Raw genomic sequence first — 17468 nt, forward strand, 5'->3', positions numbered from 1 at the left:
AGCATGCTCAGGTCGACTTGAGTCCCATCTCAAGTGGACTCTAATCTGATGTGGTAGAACTTGATAAACTTTGGCTGATGGCTATTATCCACTCAGGTCAACATGAGTCCCACTCAAGTCAACTTAAACTTAAGTTGACTTGAGTCAACTTTGACTCTAGTGTAAAGGCCTCTGAAAGAGCTTCAAAATGCATCTGACCGTGCCTCGTTCTAATTTTCGAGTCAAAAGTAATAACCCATTGAAGTTCGACTCCTCATATGTTGCCCCTGCATCATGATTCCTGCAAGACAAGCATGTAGATAAACAACCTAACTTTACCTATGGGTCTAACTTCAGATTTCTACCAAAATCCTGGGTTAATCTAACACCTACTGTTCCATTCTGAGAATGCGCCTTTACCCACTCCACTCTGGAGAAGTTTTGCCAACAAGTCCTTCAGACTTGTTGGACTTCTTGCTTAGCCATGGTCCCCGGCCCCAAGGAATTTTCTGCTGTGGCTCGGTCCTCCAGACCAACCCAAACTTCTGCTGTGACTTGGTCTTTCAAACCAGCCTAGACTTCACTAACCCTCTGGTCCTCCTGACCGTACCCGATTGGATTTGGCCATGCTTCCCAGTCCTCCTGACACTGCATGGACTTGCACCTAGTGCACTCGACCTACTAAGACATTTGTCTGTTTCTCCAAACTAGAACTTCCCTTTGTCTAGCCTACAACTAGGACTTTCCCTTGCCTAGCTTCACTCACCAGGACTTCCCATGCCCGATCGTCCAAATCAAGACTTTCACTGCCTAATTTAATTGACTAGGTCTTCTCGCTAGTCATCTGACTAGACTTCACTCACATCATATCCACACATCCAAACATCAAGTCCTATTTGGATCAACCCTTGGTCAAACTGACCAGACCTAGGTGTATTGTCAAACATCGAAACTCTAAGCAAGATCTAGTGCTTCTTGCACCAACAATCTCCCCCTTTTTATGTTTAGCAATTTCTTAAGTTAATATTGGTTAGGGATTAATTATCTGGGAGAATTCTATATGATTAACTTAAGTTCCCTTCTCTCCCTTTTCACACATCAAAAAGATTTTTATGTTTTAAGCTCATTCTCTCTTGCACCAACAATAATGGTAATGTCTATGGTCACAATTAAGCCTTGACAATTCTTGAAAGACAATAGTAGATTAAAATAAATTTTGAAAATAGTTTTTCACAATGTATTTGCATAATTTTGAAAAGAGTGTTTCAAAAATAATTTTTAAAAAATAATAATTTATCCTAAGTTTTAGAAAACCTCTTTAAAATTATTTTCAAAAAGTTTTTCAAACCATGTTCTTATGCAAGAATAAATAGATAGTTTTAAAAAAACTAGTTATTATCCTTTTAAGCCAGAGTCTCCCCCTTAACCTGACACGTCCTTAGGGCTCTTTGTTAACCACAAAGCAATCTCTGTATGTATCTTAGGGTTTGACCCAAACCAAAAAGATAATGTATAATAATTTTTGAAATATAGTTTTGAAATAATTTTCTTTCCCCTTTTTTAAAAAAAAATAGTTTTGCTCTTTTGATTTTGGACCTCCCCCTAAATCTGACATTTCCTTAAGGCTCCTTATTAACCACAAGGCAAACTTTCTAAATGTCTTAGAGGTTAATCTAAATTAAATAGAGCAAATAATTTATGATTTTTAAAATATAATTTTTAATTGAACTTTTAGGCTTGGGCTTCCCCTAAATCTGACACTCCCTTAGGGCTCCTTGTTAACCACAAGATAATCTTCCTATGTGTCTTAGAGGTTGTACCAAGTTAAAAGAATAATTTATAATATATTTTACAAAATAAGATTTTTCAAAAAATACTTTTAGTATTTTTTTAAAGTTAGAATTAAGAGGTCTTTTATGACCTCCCCTGAACTAGACATTCTCTTAGGACATCCTTGTTACCCACAAGGACTTTCTGCCTATGTGTCTTAGGGTTCTTGACTTAGTGTTGACCTAGAGGTTTGTGTCTAAGTGTTGGTCAATCAATTTTTAAATATATATAATATTTTGAAAACTATAGTACAGATACACACAACAATCATGAATTTCAAGTAAATATCAATTTTTAAAAATATTTTTTTTATAAAAATAGTTATAATAGTTTTTGAAAATCTTTTTCAAAACATTATACTTTAATTGTCCTTATCATCTCATCCGTACTAAGTGTCGCAGAATACACGGCATACATAGGTAACCTTATGGGTTATGTGAGATGAGTTGTCAATTTTATCTTGATTAAGTTTAAGTTAAGTTCTAATGAATGTTTTGACACTACAACAAATTTGACTTTCCGCAGCGCGTAATTAAGCTATCCGCAGCGCACATCGCATGCTGCACTCCAAGCTATTGAAATTTTCCACAACGTACGTCCCGTGCGCTGCGGATAATTATATTCTTAAGATATAATATACCTATATACACAAATATAATACAAATACAAAAAATATAACCTGCTCAAAGCTATAATATTTATAATCCAATACACAAATACCACATACAAATTAGAGCTCAAACAATGTGCATATATATCAGAGATAATCATCTACATTTAGTTAGATAAAACAATCTAAACAAAAATTCATATTTACTACAAACAGTATATGATCAAATCTATATCAGTCAGACAAAACTATAAACATTGATGCCCAAACGACTATGCTTCCTATTACATCCTCAAGAAAAAATATCTCTTCGTTTGGTCGAATTAGCTCCACCTTCTCCACAAAAACTCTATCAATTTAAATTTTCCAATATGATCTACCAAGAGGAACGTGATGTACTTTTGCTTTTGGATTTGTGAATGTAATTCGACCTTCTACAACAGCTCCATCAACAGACCAATGAAGTAGCTTACATTTAGCATTAACACTGATATCTCCAACACTCACCGGCAAACTATTCTGTATATGAAATGCATATAAGAAAGAAGAAAATCAACAATAAGAAAAGATTCTATAAACAATCAGCAATAAGTGTGGAAAGAAGAAAATCTAAAACAGATAAGAAATGCATAACCAGCAATAAGCGAATTAGGAATTGTTCAAAGCTAATCAAGATCATTAAGAGATGGCTAAGTGCTGAGTTCAACTTCGGAACAACGAAAAAAGAATAAAGAAGGTAATATTTGAATTAACAGAAATACAAAAAACTCACCAGGCTAAGTGCTGTTGTTCCTAAAAGTAATAGGTACATTTTCCCCTGCAAAGGATGAGAACAAAATCATAATCTAATGTGTGTGTGTGTGTGTGAAACATAAAGATGACAGATCAAAGAGGGAAAAATCTGAAATCCAACTCAACCTAATCCAAACATGAGAAGAAAAAAAAATGTAGAAATTCACCTCAATTAGATGAAGATTTGAAGCTCGACTTAACAGAACAAATGTGAATTCCCCAATTTGAGCTAATGACAAACTCACCTTGGTTACAAATAAATAGCAATATACCATTAGAACACAAAAAGCAAAGAATTCTAACAAATAATAAAATTTTCAGAAATGATACTAACGAGAAATGTTGTCCTGATGTCGTATACAAAGGCTTTCACTACAACAGTTGCCACAACTGTCTTAACTATCACAACCAGAATAACTGATGCTAACAATATATCAACATGGTGCCAGAGGAACTGAACATGTATGAGCATGCCAATGCAAGCAAGGAAAAGTGCAGCAAATAGATTCCGGATTGCTTCCACCTAAACACCCAAGAATAACAGTTAAAAAGCTAAAAGCATAAGACAATTGAGGAAAAAAGAACAATTATGGACCTAAGCTACCAATGACCAATATCATCTTGTTTCATTTTTATTTATTGCTATGCTTCATCAAATTACACAATAAATTAAAACCTAATAGTGGGTTCTAATTAAAAAAATTAAATATGAGGGATTCAAAGAGCGATTGCCAAGTTTACTTGGTTATGAACCCCTAATTAGCATATCAGCTTCTGTGTCATTTTGAAAGAAAATGTGCTTTCCATATATGTTAACACAATTCAGCTTTGTAGGGCATGGCATGACATGAATCTTAGTATTTACATTTCTATTGCTTTGCTTTAGCCAGTAGCGGTAGATCTTAAAATTTTCCAAAGTCAAGGCGCAGAGTAACTTTAATTCAGTAAGCATGGTTGGAAAAAAAACATAAGCATTGTGACTCATCAAGACATGATGATGGTTTACTAACACATATAACAAACGACACGAAAGTCCATCTCGAATGTATATTCAAGTAAGAAAATTAAGTAATTCATTCAAGCAAATTACATAGAGTTGAGACGAAGATGCCTTCAGCTGAATTTGAATTTTGCAACCAAAATCAATCAGGTTCGCTTGAATATTTGAGTTTTAAAGCACTATATTCAGATGGATCTACTAATTCTACAGTGTCTCAGCTTCAACAAACATTTGCAACCAGGATGAAGGAAAGCCAACCCAATCTAAAAACATAGATGGATCATATGTACAAAAAAGACAAGCTAATATGGGATATAATGCATTTAAAAAATTGCATGCACAGATTGAAGCATAAACCAATAAATATTACATCTAAAATTAATGCAAACTTAATGAGCCAAATATAAGGAAACCAACATACCTGTTCTAGGGAAAGATGAGCATAATCCGTTGTAGATATCATAACACCAACAACAAATGACCCTAACTCAAGACTTAGACCTAAATAATCACTAACCTGATGAAATAACATTGAAAGTATTGTCGTGGTACTAGTTATTCATTATAATCATAGCCTATATGACTTAATTACCTTAGGATGTGTGGATAAATAGAAGTCACATTGAAAAGAGGAAAACAAATCTTTTAATCATGCACTATGCTGAAAACTTACACTGCCTCAATGCTCGTTGAGTTGGAAGCGTAGCTACAGCTCAAACCATCCCAAACATATCCTTTGGGAGCACAAGGATCACCCATCCAATTTTTCTTGAGTTGATATCCTTTGGGAGCACAAGGTTTCAACAACATACCAATCCCTAAAACACGAAATCAGAACCCTAAAACACGAAATCAAAATTTAGAAATACCTTTGATTGCTGCTGCAAGGGGAGGAAACGGAAGCGAATAGCAGACTGAGGAGAATGGACGGAGGAGCTCGCGACGGTGGAGGAAAACATGGACTGGAGAGGAGCTTTTGATGGACGGCCAGAGGAGAACGGACTGAGGAGGAACGGCGCATGCACGGACTGACGAGGACCGGCGCGTGCACGAAGTGAGGGGAACGACATGAGCATTGACGGAGGGGGAGCTCGCGACGGTGGAGAGGAAGGAGAAGCCGAGCTCGATCGCGTGGAGAGGAACGGAGAAAAACAGCACCGAGGGGGGGTGGGAAACCTAGCCGATCGAGCGCGTAACAGAGCGGACACGGACGGAGGGGGGGCTCGCGACGGTGGAGAGGAAGGAGAAGTCGATCACGACGGTGGAGAGGAACGGAGAGGGCGGGGGGAAAAGAGTGCGGCCGAGCGCGAGCAAGGAAACAAAGCGAGCGGGGAGGGGAAAACCTAGCGCGTAACAGAGCGGGCCGAGAGAAAATAATTTTATCAATTAACCTTTTCAACAGCCTTCTTTTTACAGGGTACATCCACGTGCACTATTAATAATATATTTTTTTAACTCCTTTTAACAGCATATAATTTTTGCACGTTGTAAAAAATAGTATTCACAACGTACTGTTATTTTTGCACTGTTAATTATAAAACATAAAATATTATCCGTAGCACACTTAATTAGGCGCACTGTAAAAACTATTATTAACAGCACACTATAATTGTGCGCTGTTAATGATGTGCTGCGGAAAGTCAAATTTGTTGTAGTGTGACCTTGTGTTAGATTCAAGTTTAACCATCCATCAATTAAGTCCACATTTCAAAAATCAGTTTCCAAGTAATGGCAAGGCACAGAGGCCTTCTTGGATATCAGAACAACGACCACACTCTAAGATAAACTAGTTTAAGAAATTATGACCTTAACTAATTTCTTGAGAAACCTTGGTCTAACTAGTCTAGGATGTGACGAGGTAGTTTCGGTCAGTTCCACTTAGCTAAGTAGATCAAGCAAGGTACTCCTTACCCCACTTAACTACTCAGACCAAGCTTCCCTAACGTACTATCATCTCGCCCCACCCTGGTACTATGCTGACAAGTATCAACCATTCATTTGTCCTTAAATAACCATTCTAGATTAAGCGATAAAGAAACATGATGACATAACATATTATATACATTTAAAATAAAATATATGCATGACATGGCAAGTATGCATGAGTAAACAATTCAAGCAATAATTTTTAGTTTCTAATATTATATCAAATTCTAGATTCGATATATTTCATGTGAATTTGCCAGCGTGTCAACCCACTTTGACACACTTTGAATTTTATTTAATTTGTTTCATTTGATAATATTTTAATTTAGTTTCATAATTAAAAGTAATTTATTATACATAGATTCATGGCTTTTAAATTTTCATTTGAGTCAAGTTATTAATTTTAATGTTTAATTTTTGAATTTGAATTTTAGTGATTATTTTTAACTTGATTTTGAATTTTAAATTATTGATTTCAAATTTTAAATTTTTAATTGATTTTAAATTTTAAATTATTAATTTGATTTCAAATTTTAAATTATTAATTTGATTTTAAATTTTAAATATTAATTTTATTTTGAATTTTAAATTATTAATTTGATTTCAAATTTTAAAATATTATTTGATTTTGAATTTTAAATTATTAATTTGATTCCAAATTTTAAATTACTAATTTGATTTCAAATTTTAAATTATTAATTTGATTTTGAATTTTAAATTATTAATTTGAACTTGAATTTGAATTTAAATTTTTGAATTTTAAATTTAAGTTTTAGATTTGAATTAATTAATTTGTAGACTTAATTTTAGATTAAGTTATATTTGTATTATTAATTAAATTATATTTTAATTATTAATTTGATTAAATTATTGTTTATTATTTTTTAGTTAGATTTGACTTATTCAAATTTACAAAATTATTTTCTATAATTTTAGGATTTAATTTTAATTTTTTAATATTTAATTTAATAGAATTGTTCAATGTTTCATAATTAAAGAGTACACAATTATAGTTAAGTTTATTATTTAATTTTAAATTTTTAATATTTAATTTATTAGAATTATTCAATATTTTATAATTAAAGGGTACACTATTATAGTTAATTTTATTATTTGAATTCAAATTTTTAGTTGTTAAATTATTAATTTTAGAAGTTATCTTGATGGGTTTTAAATTTTTCTTATTATTAGGATTATCTTGGTTATTTAATTTCAAATTATTAAGTAAATTTGATTTATTCAACTTATCTTGATAGTTATCAATTTTATCTTATTTGATTGAATTATTTTTAATTTTGGGATTTATTAAATTATTTCAAATTAAATTATTAAATTATGAATTATCTTGGTTGAATGAGTTAAAGACTTGGTCTAATTTTTTATTTATTTGAAATAAATCTAAATAAATTAAATTTGAATTATTAATGGTTCAATTTGTTAAATTTGAATTAGTTAAATTATTATTTAATTCAAATTTTTTAATTAATTTATTTAAATTTGATGAATTTTTCTTGTTGATAAAATCTAAGTTGAAATTTTCTAATTTAAAATTATTTAAAATTAACTTAGTCAAAATATTTGAATTATTCAAAGTTGAATTCTTCAATTTATTTGAATTATCTAAATTTAAATTTTTCAAATTTAAACTATTCAAATTTGAATTGGTTAAATTATTTAAATTTTCTAAATTATAATTTTTCAATTTATCTAAATTTTTTAAATTATTTATTTTTTCTAGATTATCTTAGTTTGAATTTTTCAGATTTAATTTTTCTAAATTATCTAAATTTGTAATAAAATTATCTAAATTTTCAAACAGTGTAAATCAAGCATGCGCATGCAACCTATGGGCATTTTTGTAAATTATGTTACTTACCAAAATCGCTTCCCCTAATTTCGATTTCTTCGCCGTCTTCCTCTTTGAGCATTGGTTCTTGTAGTGGTGGGATTTATGACACTTGAAGCACTGGATGTGCTCTTTGTTCCTCCGGGCTCTTGGCATCAGTTGCTCCTTTACCGCCGGTAATGACGTCCGAGTCTTACGAGTAGGACACTGATTTTTGCAGTGTCATCTCTCCCTGCACTTAAAACATATAATATGAAATTTAAAATGAACTTTTAAATTGTTACGTTTCTCCCCCTCCATCTTTGCCTTCTTGCTCCCTTGGCAGTTAGTCCAATCAAGAGCGCGTCCACTTTGATACTAATTGTAGGATCGTTATAACACGCTAGAAGGGGGTGAATAGTGTATTGTCGCTTTTCGAAATCGTTCGTTCTCTATCAAAGTACTTGCAACGAAATATTAGAAACACAACACAGAGGACACGCGGATTTACTTGGTTCCTAATTTCCCAAGGTTAGTACATCCAAGGCCTATGTACGGGAGGCATCCGTCCACTAGTGGTCTCCTTTTCGAACGTTGTTCGGAGGCGAAGAAACCTGTCTTATAGTCCGTATAATAATAAATAAGAATAAAAGTATGGATAGTAAGAAAAGAAATAACCAAACAAAGTTGCCTCCTTTCTGGATCCCCGGTTTCTTCGTTCGTGCTCCGAATTATCACTGGATTGAGAGGATGACCTTTTATTTTGTTGTTTTGGTTGTGCACGTCACCTCTCCTTTTATAGCATGCTCAAGTCGACTTGAGCCAATCTCAGGTCGACTGGACTTGACCTAACGTGGCAGAACTTGATAAAATTTAGCTTTTCATGGCTCTTATCCACTCAAGTCGACTTGAGTCCTACTCAAGTCAACTTGAACTCAAGTTGACTTGAGTCACTTTTGACTCTAGTATAAAGGCCTCTAAAAGAGCTTCAAAATGCATCCGACCGTGCCTCGTTCTAATTCCCGAGTCAAAAGTAATGACCCGTTGAAGTTCGACTTCTCATGTGTTGCCCCTGCATCATGATTCCTGCAAGACAAGCATGCAAACAAACAACCTAACTTTACCTATGGGTCTAACTTCAGATTTCTACTGAAATTGTAACGACCCGGCCCGTCCGCCCGTGGGAACTCTATTTATCCCGACCCCTATTTTTTTGTGGGTCATGGGTCGTCGACCATCGACCGTGCCGTTACCTACTAGGACTTTCCACCCCTGCCCAGTGGATTTTTGCCTTCTCCAGATTTGAACTCTAGACCTACAGGCTAAAGTACTAAAGTTCATTGAATCTGGTAAACAAGCACTTGGTTACCAGATTCAAGGAACTTTAGTACTTTAGCCTGCAGGTCTAGAGTTCGAATCTGGGGAAGGCAAAAATCTACTGGGCAGGGGTGGAAAGTCCTAGTAGGTAACGGCACGGTCGATGGTCGATGGCCCATGACCCACAGAAAAATAGGGGTCGGGATAAGTAGAATTCCCACAGGCGGATGGGTCGGGTCGTTACAATAAAAGGCGCCTTTTATTGTAACGACCCGACCCGTCCGCCCATGGAAATTCTACTTATCCCAACCCCTACTTTTCTGTGGGTCATGGATCGTCGACCATCGACCGTGCCGTTACCTACTAGGACTTTTCACCCCTGTCCAGTAGATTTTTGCCTTCCCCAGATTCGAACTCTAGACCTGCAGGCTAAAGTACTAAAGTTCCTTGAATCTGGTAACCAAGTGAGAAGCTTCTCACTTGATTACCAGATTCAAGGAACTTTAGTACTTTAGCCTACAGGTCTAGAGTTCGAATCTGGGGAAGGAAAAAATCCACTAGGCAGGGGTGGAAAGTCTTAGTAGGTAACGGCACGGTCGATGGTCGATGGCCCATGACCCACAAAAAAATAGGGGTCGGGATAAGTAGAATTCCCACGAGCGGACGGGCCAGGTCGTTACAGAAATCCTGGGTTAGTCTGACACCTACTATTCCATTCTGGGAACACGCCCTTACCCACTCAACTCTGGAGAAGTTTTGCCAACAAGTCTTCCAGACTTATTGGACTTCCTGCTTAGCCATGGTCCCCAGCCCCCAGAAATTTTTTGCTGCGGCTCGGTCCTTCCAACTAGCCCAGACTTCTACTGTTACTCAGTCCTCCAGACTAGTCCAGATTTCACCAACCCTCTGGTCCTTCTGACCGTACCCAATTGGATTTGGCCATGCTTCCCGGTCCTCCTGACACTGCATGGACTTGCACCTGGTGCACTCGACCTGCTAAGACTTCTGCCTAATTCTCCTAATCTGGACTTCCCTTTGCCTAGCCTACAACTAGGACTTTCCCTTACCTAACTTCACTCACAAGGACTTCCCTTGCCCGATCGTCCAGATCAGGATTTCCACTGCCTAGTATAACCGACTAGGTCTTCTCGCTTGTCATCTGACTAGACTTCACTCACATCCACATATCCAAACATCAAGTCCTGTTTGGATCAACCCTTGGTTAAACTAACCAGACCTAGGTGTATTATCAAACATCAAAACTGTAACGCCTGCCCTTATCAGAGCCTTGACGGATGCTACAGTTTATTTAGCCGCACTAGGACTTAACCTGTTTTCTGCATACTCACTTCAACCTTGTTAGTCAAATCACACACTTAACTTGATCCTAGTTCCATAATCAAAACTCAGATTTGATCTGCTAGTGCTTCCTGCACTAACAAGAGAGTTTTAGGATTTTCTCAAAATAATACCCGATTGAATTAGGTTTTTTTTAAATCGGTTTTAAATCGTTGTTTTAGCTTCCAAAACTGTTGTTATTGTTATAAAAAGCGCACATAGACAACGGTTTTTAAACCGTTGTCGAAGTTTTCAAAAACCATTGTTGTAGTCCCAAAATAACGGACATAGACAACGGTTTTAAAACCGTTGTTGTAGCCTCCAAAAATCATTGTCGTAGGCTCCAATCAACCTCTCAAAGATATCGGTTTTTATTAAAACCGTTGTTAAAAAGTAAAAGGCATCGGTTTTGACATAAAACCGATGTCTTTTGAGTGTTGTTAAAGACTGTTTTTCTTGTAGTGAAAGTATTTTAGTCAAAATACCTTAATGACCTACAAAGGGCTCAAAATCATATCATTGTATCCGTAGTAGTCTCGTAATAGTTTGATTGATATGTAACATGACTTCAACCCATATGACATGATTTTGACCCTGTGACACTATGCAAAATGGGAGATGGATAGGTTCAACCGATGAGTTCAACAACTTCGACTGATGTTTCCACGTGGGTTCGGTGATGAATAATTTGGCAACAAAGAATTTTAGGTTTGTTAAGAGGCATATACGGGTGAAGGAGCATTGCAGTCATTACACTTGGGAAAGGAAAAAATAAGTCTCTTATAAATATTAAATTACTATGTGCATTTTGATTAATGCAATTTTAGGTGTGCACTTAGTAACTAAGTTGCCGACATGTATTTTTTTAATCTAAATTTGTATATCTGTGAAATTCATATTAATTTTGCTAAATTATTCTCATCGTAGAGTCGCCAATTATTTGCCCCATAAATTAAAGCCGAATATCTGGAGACGACGATCTCACACTTTTCAGAAATCAACGATCCATGATCACCTCTTCACATCACAGAACAAGCCGCTGATGGATCCTCATGGCAGAAGTAGGTAGCGTTGTGGGGCACATGGCAGCAGATAGGAACGCCGTAGGCCACCACCCTCCCACCGGAGCAGAAGCACCGGCAATCTCCTCCGTGGCATGGCCAGCAGCACCACGGCGGTGGAGGAGCCACCGCTGCCGCCGCATTCACGTCGTTGGCTTCACTCTCCGATCTGACAACTTCCACGCTCTCGATCACCTTCCGGCCCTTGCATTTGAGCTTCTTGGAGAGCTTCTCGGGATCGAACCGCCCGGTGACCGTCACCTTCCTGCTGCCCTCGTCGTAGGATATGATCTTCATAAACTCTGCTTCTCGACTGGACCCTGCCATGCAAAAAATAATAATAATAATAATCATCGCAAAAACTTAATGCAACTTTCAAATGACGTAATGAAAATCATTAGTTGGATGCCTTGGACGTCGCATAGGATCTTTCTGATCTTTCTTAAATGCTCTGGGCAGTGGAGGTCAACTTCTAAGATCAAGGTCGACATCTGCCGCACAAGATTTGGTTTGTGATGAAAAGAACAGATAGAACATAAAAACAAGAAGTAATTAACGCAGGAAGAAGAATTACATTGCTCACCTTGTTGTCTGCCATTGCTTCAGGTATCCTCATCCCATGGAGAGTTAGAGATCCATGGTAGAGTCAGATATAAGCTACGCGTTCACCTGGTTTATGATTTAACTGGTCAAGTTTCCTCAACCACAAAGAAAGTATTGTAGGGATGGCGTCCATTTGCTAGCTGAGTTTGCCAACTTAGTCAGTTGGGTGCATGCATGTGAAGTGATTGATAGTTTTAAGCATGCAGAATGGACATTATGGTGTTAATTAGTAGGACTTGGTGATTACGCAATACGGTTGGAGTATTTCTATAGCCGAAGACTTAGCTTCTGGGGTGGCTTCCGGAAATAAGGATTCCATGAGCAAAAGACAGTGTGGCTTGACAGCTGAGTTTACTCAAGACGGTTCGTCAAGCCAAAACTAGTAGTTGCATTGAGTCTGAAAGGGCATCCTCAGTTTAGTTTCATAGCACCGTTCCATTATATTGGTGGCATCAATTGGATCAGTTTGGTCAATTTGGCAAATTAACCAAAGATGGGCTGACTGAGTTGACTAGCTCAATTCAATCTAGCTTTCAGATTAATTCGTTAATTGATCATTCGATAGAATAGTTCTATCAGCTAACCCCCATTCGGGGGAAGTTGAGTGAAGATGTATATATTCAATCTAGATGCAAATATTTTTGAGTGAGTTTGATCGATCCATTAAACTTATTAACTTGGTTTGACGCAGGGGTTCTACTTCAAACAAATGGGATGGCATCTATATATCATTTAGTTTTAGTACAATAGGATTAGATCGGGAGGCGGTTTTGCCACTTGGTGAAAAAGTAGACAATCTATGTAGATTCGCCTTGACTTCTACGCGAATCTGTTCATCCACCATCCGTTCTCCCAGGTAAATTGACCCTTAATGCTGATAAAATTCAATTGAGAGGTAATTTTTCATGAAGTCACAAAACTATTTCTTTCTAAAAACTAATAACATAATATATAATTCTACACTATTTTAAAGTTAAAGTTCTATAATTCCCGTGAAAGTCACATGGCACATGTTCCGGTTGAAAACTGCCTCTGGACACGTCACCGGGCCTCCTCACCGTGGGTGTTAAATAGTGGACGAGGCTGCGGATGATGATGACCTCAGAGTCGCTTGTGACTTTGCCGGAAATGATGAAGACCAACAGCAGCTACAGGAACAGCCTGCGAACACAAGGAACGTCAGTGGGAAGGCCAAGGGGGTGCCCTGGCGCGACCACTCCGATGCTCAAGTCAGGACAGCAAGAGGAGGAAGATGAACAGTAGCAGGAGAGCTTGAGCGTAAAAAAGAGTAAGGGTTGAAAGAGTCCGAGAGAGAAATACCTGTGGAGAGGAGTGATCTTTTTAAGGAGGGATGAGCGTGCATACCTGTCACGTCATCATTTAAGGAACGTCTCATCATAATTAATGAGGTGGCAGGAATAATTGAGTTCCTTGTCCTATCGCCGGTAAAATGTTATGTTATCACTATCCTTGCAGATGACAGAGAGATAACATTAATTATTGAGGGCGTGGGTTTGTCAGAAATCATGATGAGATGAGCCAGAACACTGTGAGGAGTGTAGTCAATCCAGGGTGCTGACAAACGCAAACAGAAGCCACGTGAGGTGATTCAGCGATTCGGCTGGTGTATGGTAGAAAGAAGGGTTCGACTAGTGAATAGTCGCATGGAGAGAGTTGACTAGTGCACGGCCGAATGGAAGTGATCCGGCATGTACGGAGCCGAATGGAAGGATTCGACTAGTGCATAGCCGCATGGAGAGGCGAGACTCCGGCCGAATGGAAGGATTCGGCGAGGCTCCTGCCGAATGGAGGGATTCGGCAAGGCTCCTACCGAATGGAAGGATTCTGCGAGGCTCCTGCCGAATGGAGACGGTTCGGCAAGGCTCCTGCCGAATGGAAGGATTCGGCGAGGCTCCTGCCGAATGGAGTTGATTCGACCCGGGAAGGGCTGAATGGATATACTTCGTCGGTATGTGCCTGAACTACTTGAGGTTATAGACTCAGCGGGTTTGAACACGTAAGGACGGGCGTTACAGATTGGTATCAGAGCTTAATGAACATTCATGCATGTTTACATTTCATATAGCATGTTACATCATATCATGATCTCATTACTAAGCCTTGGCATGAGATAAGACATAACATTATGGTTAATATCATTCCAATTGGATCAACCCTAACCTTCCCTTAAGGTGGTCAAACATTCATAAGATTCTAAACCATGGTATCTCATTTCATTCCATTTGAACATGTTACCATTATTAATTATACTTGAAACCCTAACCCAACTAAACCCTAATCTCTTACGATCAAAGTCTTCTTAGGGTTCTTAGGTTCTTAACCTTAAACATAAACTTTGATATCACTGTTTACATTCAGAATATCATTTAAGCCCTAATCTAAGTTTGGCCGAACTTTGTAAACATGCAACATAAGGTTTAACTACATGAACCTTAAACCGACCAATCTAGAAGGCTTAATCGATCAAATGATCGATTAGGTATCCTTGGAATCGATCGGACGAGCGATTAAAAGTCATCATAATCTTTACCACAGAAGGCTCTGTAATCAATCGAAGGATCGATTACACTTCCCCTTAATCGATCAGGAGATCGACTAAATGTCGTAACCCATTTCTCAGAAGCTTGGTAATCGATCAGGAGATCGATTACACTCCCTTAATCGATCCAGTGGTCGATTAGTTTACGTAAAGGTTTTCCTCTTTAAACCAAATAATCGATCATGAGATCGATTACGAGTTCTTGTAATCGATCCATGATCGATTGCTGTCCACCTTAATCGATCCACAGATCGATTTCATGCAGTGATGTTTAACAGAGAGTATGGTAATCGACAAGGAAATCGATTACACTCCCTAATCGATCCAGTGATCGATCATTTGACGTAAATTTCTTCCTCATTAAACCTAATAATCGATCATGTGACGACTGATTACGTGTCCTTGTAATCGATCCAGTGATCGATTATAAGTTTCCATAATCGATCAAGAGATCGATTAACATCATATAAACTCTATTATCTTGCTACGTTCTACGTTCTACCGAATTCTTACCTATTTCTATACACGTTACTACATACATATTTCATGCATACAAACATTAACCTTCTTAAGACTTCATATCTACAAACGATAGAACTATTATGCTGCAGGTGAGGGAAGACTTACAGTGTTGAAGGAAATCCTTCAGCCTCCAACCTCAGACCCTCCGGCAACAGCTCAGACCCTCCGACAACAGAGAGAAAACAACCTCTCGATGGAGAAGAGAACCTTTACTTATAGCCTTGGTCAATAACGTAGTGTAATATTTACTACAGCATTTAGGTATAACATTAAGGTGTAATAATGCAGACCCTAACGTTCCCCTGCGCCTCTTCATATCCCTCGGCGCCTATTCCTTTCACATACCTTAACATACAACTAACATTTCCTTTATCATTTCCTTAACAATTACTTGCTAGCACTTATGGCTAACTCATGCTTCATTTGGGTTTGCCCCTTTATATGAGGTCCAAGGTTCAATCCTTGGCACCTCCTTTTCTTTTTTTTTTCTTTTGGCAAAGCCCACATACAAGTTAAGCCCATTATGAAAACATTAACCTATAGACCCATTAGGACTTATCCTACCTTTGGTCTATTTAGGGTTCTAACCCTTTAGTATAAGTCCTATTTAGTATTCCCTACTAAAGACCTCATGACTAGGCTATCATTCATAAATATCCAAGAATTATCGTAGAAAAATTACAGGTGTTACATACTTGATGTTTTTGACCCTCTCATTGTGTAACTATTGAATATTAACACATATTGCGAGTAGGAACTTATTTTGGATCCTATTGCTTATTCCTACAAATTTTGGGTTGAATCTAACATTTTCCATGTATATTTGTAGGATACTCAAAGAGCTATGAAGTTGGATGAAGTTGGAGCGCATTTGGAAGTGTTTAGAGGTCATTTGGAGTGTTTCAGAGGCTCCCAGGGCCGTGCTCCACCTCTCTAGGCCGTGCCTCACAAGGCATGGCCATGCCCCACCTTGCCCAGGCCACCTTGCCCAGGCCGTGTCTCATGAGGCACGGCCGTGCCTCATCTTCCCAGGGGTCAAGACACGGCCATGTCTCAGCCAGACTACTCTGCAGACCAAAACTAAAATAGCCATAACTTTTAACCTAGATGGAACCACGGGACGTGCTATATATCATAATGATGAAAACTTCAATATTTACAACTTTGCTTCAGGGTTCAATCATGGATTCCTTCTCTAAGACATGCTAAAAGGTGCAGAAATGCCACTTCTACATAATACTTCTTAATCCGGGACATGTCTATCTTACCGAAGGGCACCCTCTTTAGGCCGTGTCTAATAGGCACGGTCATGCCTATTTAAGAGAAAAGTGCCTTCTCCATTCTGTGCCTCATGAGGCACAGCCGTGCCTCATATGGCCAAGGCCGTGCCTCACCTTTCCAGGTCGAAACACGGTCGTGCCTCAGTTGGACTGTCCTACAGACCAAAAGTAAAATGGTCATAACTCTTTGCTCCAATCGAACCACCAGATGTACCACCTACCAAAATGAAGATAACTTCAATCTCTACAACTTTGATTCAGGGTGTTTAGACGGATTCGACCTCTAGGATGTAATAAAAGGCATATGAGTGCCCCACTTGCAGAAAAACCTCCTATTTTGGGTCGTGCCTAAGAGGCACGGCCATGCCTCTTTCACAGGGGCGTGTTCACTCTAGGGCGTGCCTCAGAGGCACGCCCATGCCTCGTCTACAGGGGGGTGCTTACCCCAGGCCGTGCCTTGAGGCACGACCGTGTCGCGTAATAGTTCAAGGGGGTATAAAGGCTGATTTTTGTGAAGAAAAAGCTCATTCTTCCATTTGGACCTGACTTAGGGGCTAGCTGCCACTTTCCTTTCACCGTCATCATCATCCTCACCCATCACCACCGCCGAAAAGAAGTCAACGGGGGTTCCATCTTCAAATCCGACCATCTTCCTTCCACCTAGGAGTCAAGGGGGTTCCTTATTCCTTCATACCATTTCACCTACCGCTTCAACCACACGAAGTTTGCATCGGAGTTGGGGGTTCCATTGTCGCTGCATCCTTTCGTGGAGTTTTGTCGCTTCGCATCCACCTCTGGCCAGGGACATTGGGAGAGTCATTTTAT

General features: G+C 38.1%; 1 pseudogene; it reads right to left on the minus strand.

The window, feature by feature from the left end:
- The window catches only part of LOC141847619 (zinc finger BED domain-containing protein RICESLEEPER 2-like), a 17474-nt pseudogene extending 12193 nt beyond the window's left edge, over positions 1-5281 (minus strand).
- Between the last annotated feature and the right edge of the window lie 12187 nt (positions 5282-17468).

Source organism: Curcuma longa, chromosome 16 (genome assembly GCF_044706935.1).
Source record: "Curcuma longa cultivar G26 ecotype Majalengka, Jawa Barat chromosome 16, ITB_CL_G26_1.1, whole genome shotgun sequence".
Taxonomy (NCBI): Eukaryota; Viridiplantae; Streptophyta; class Magnoliopsida; order Zingiberales; family Zingiberaceae; genus Curcuma; species Curcuma longa.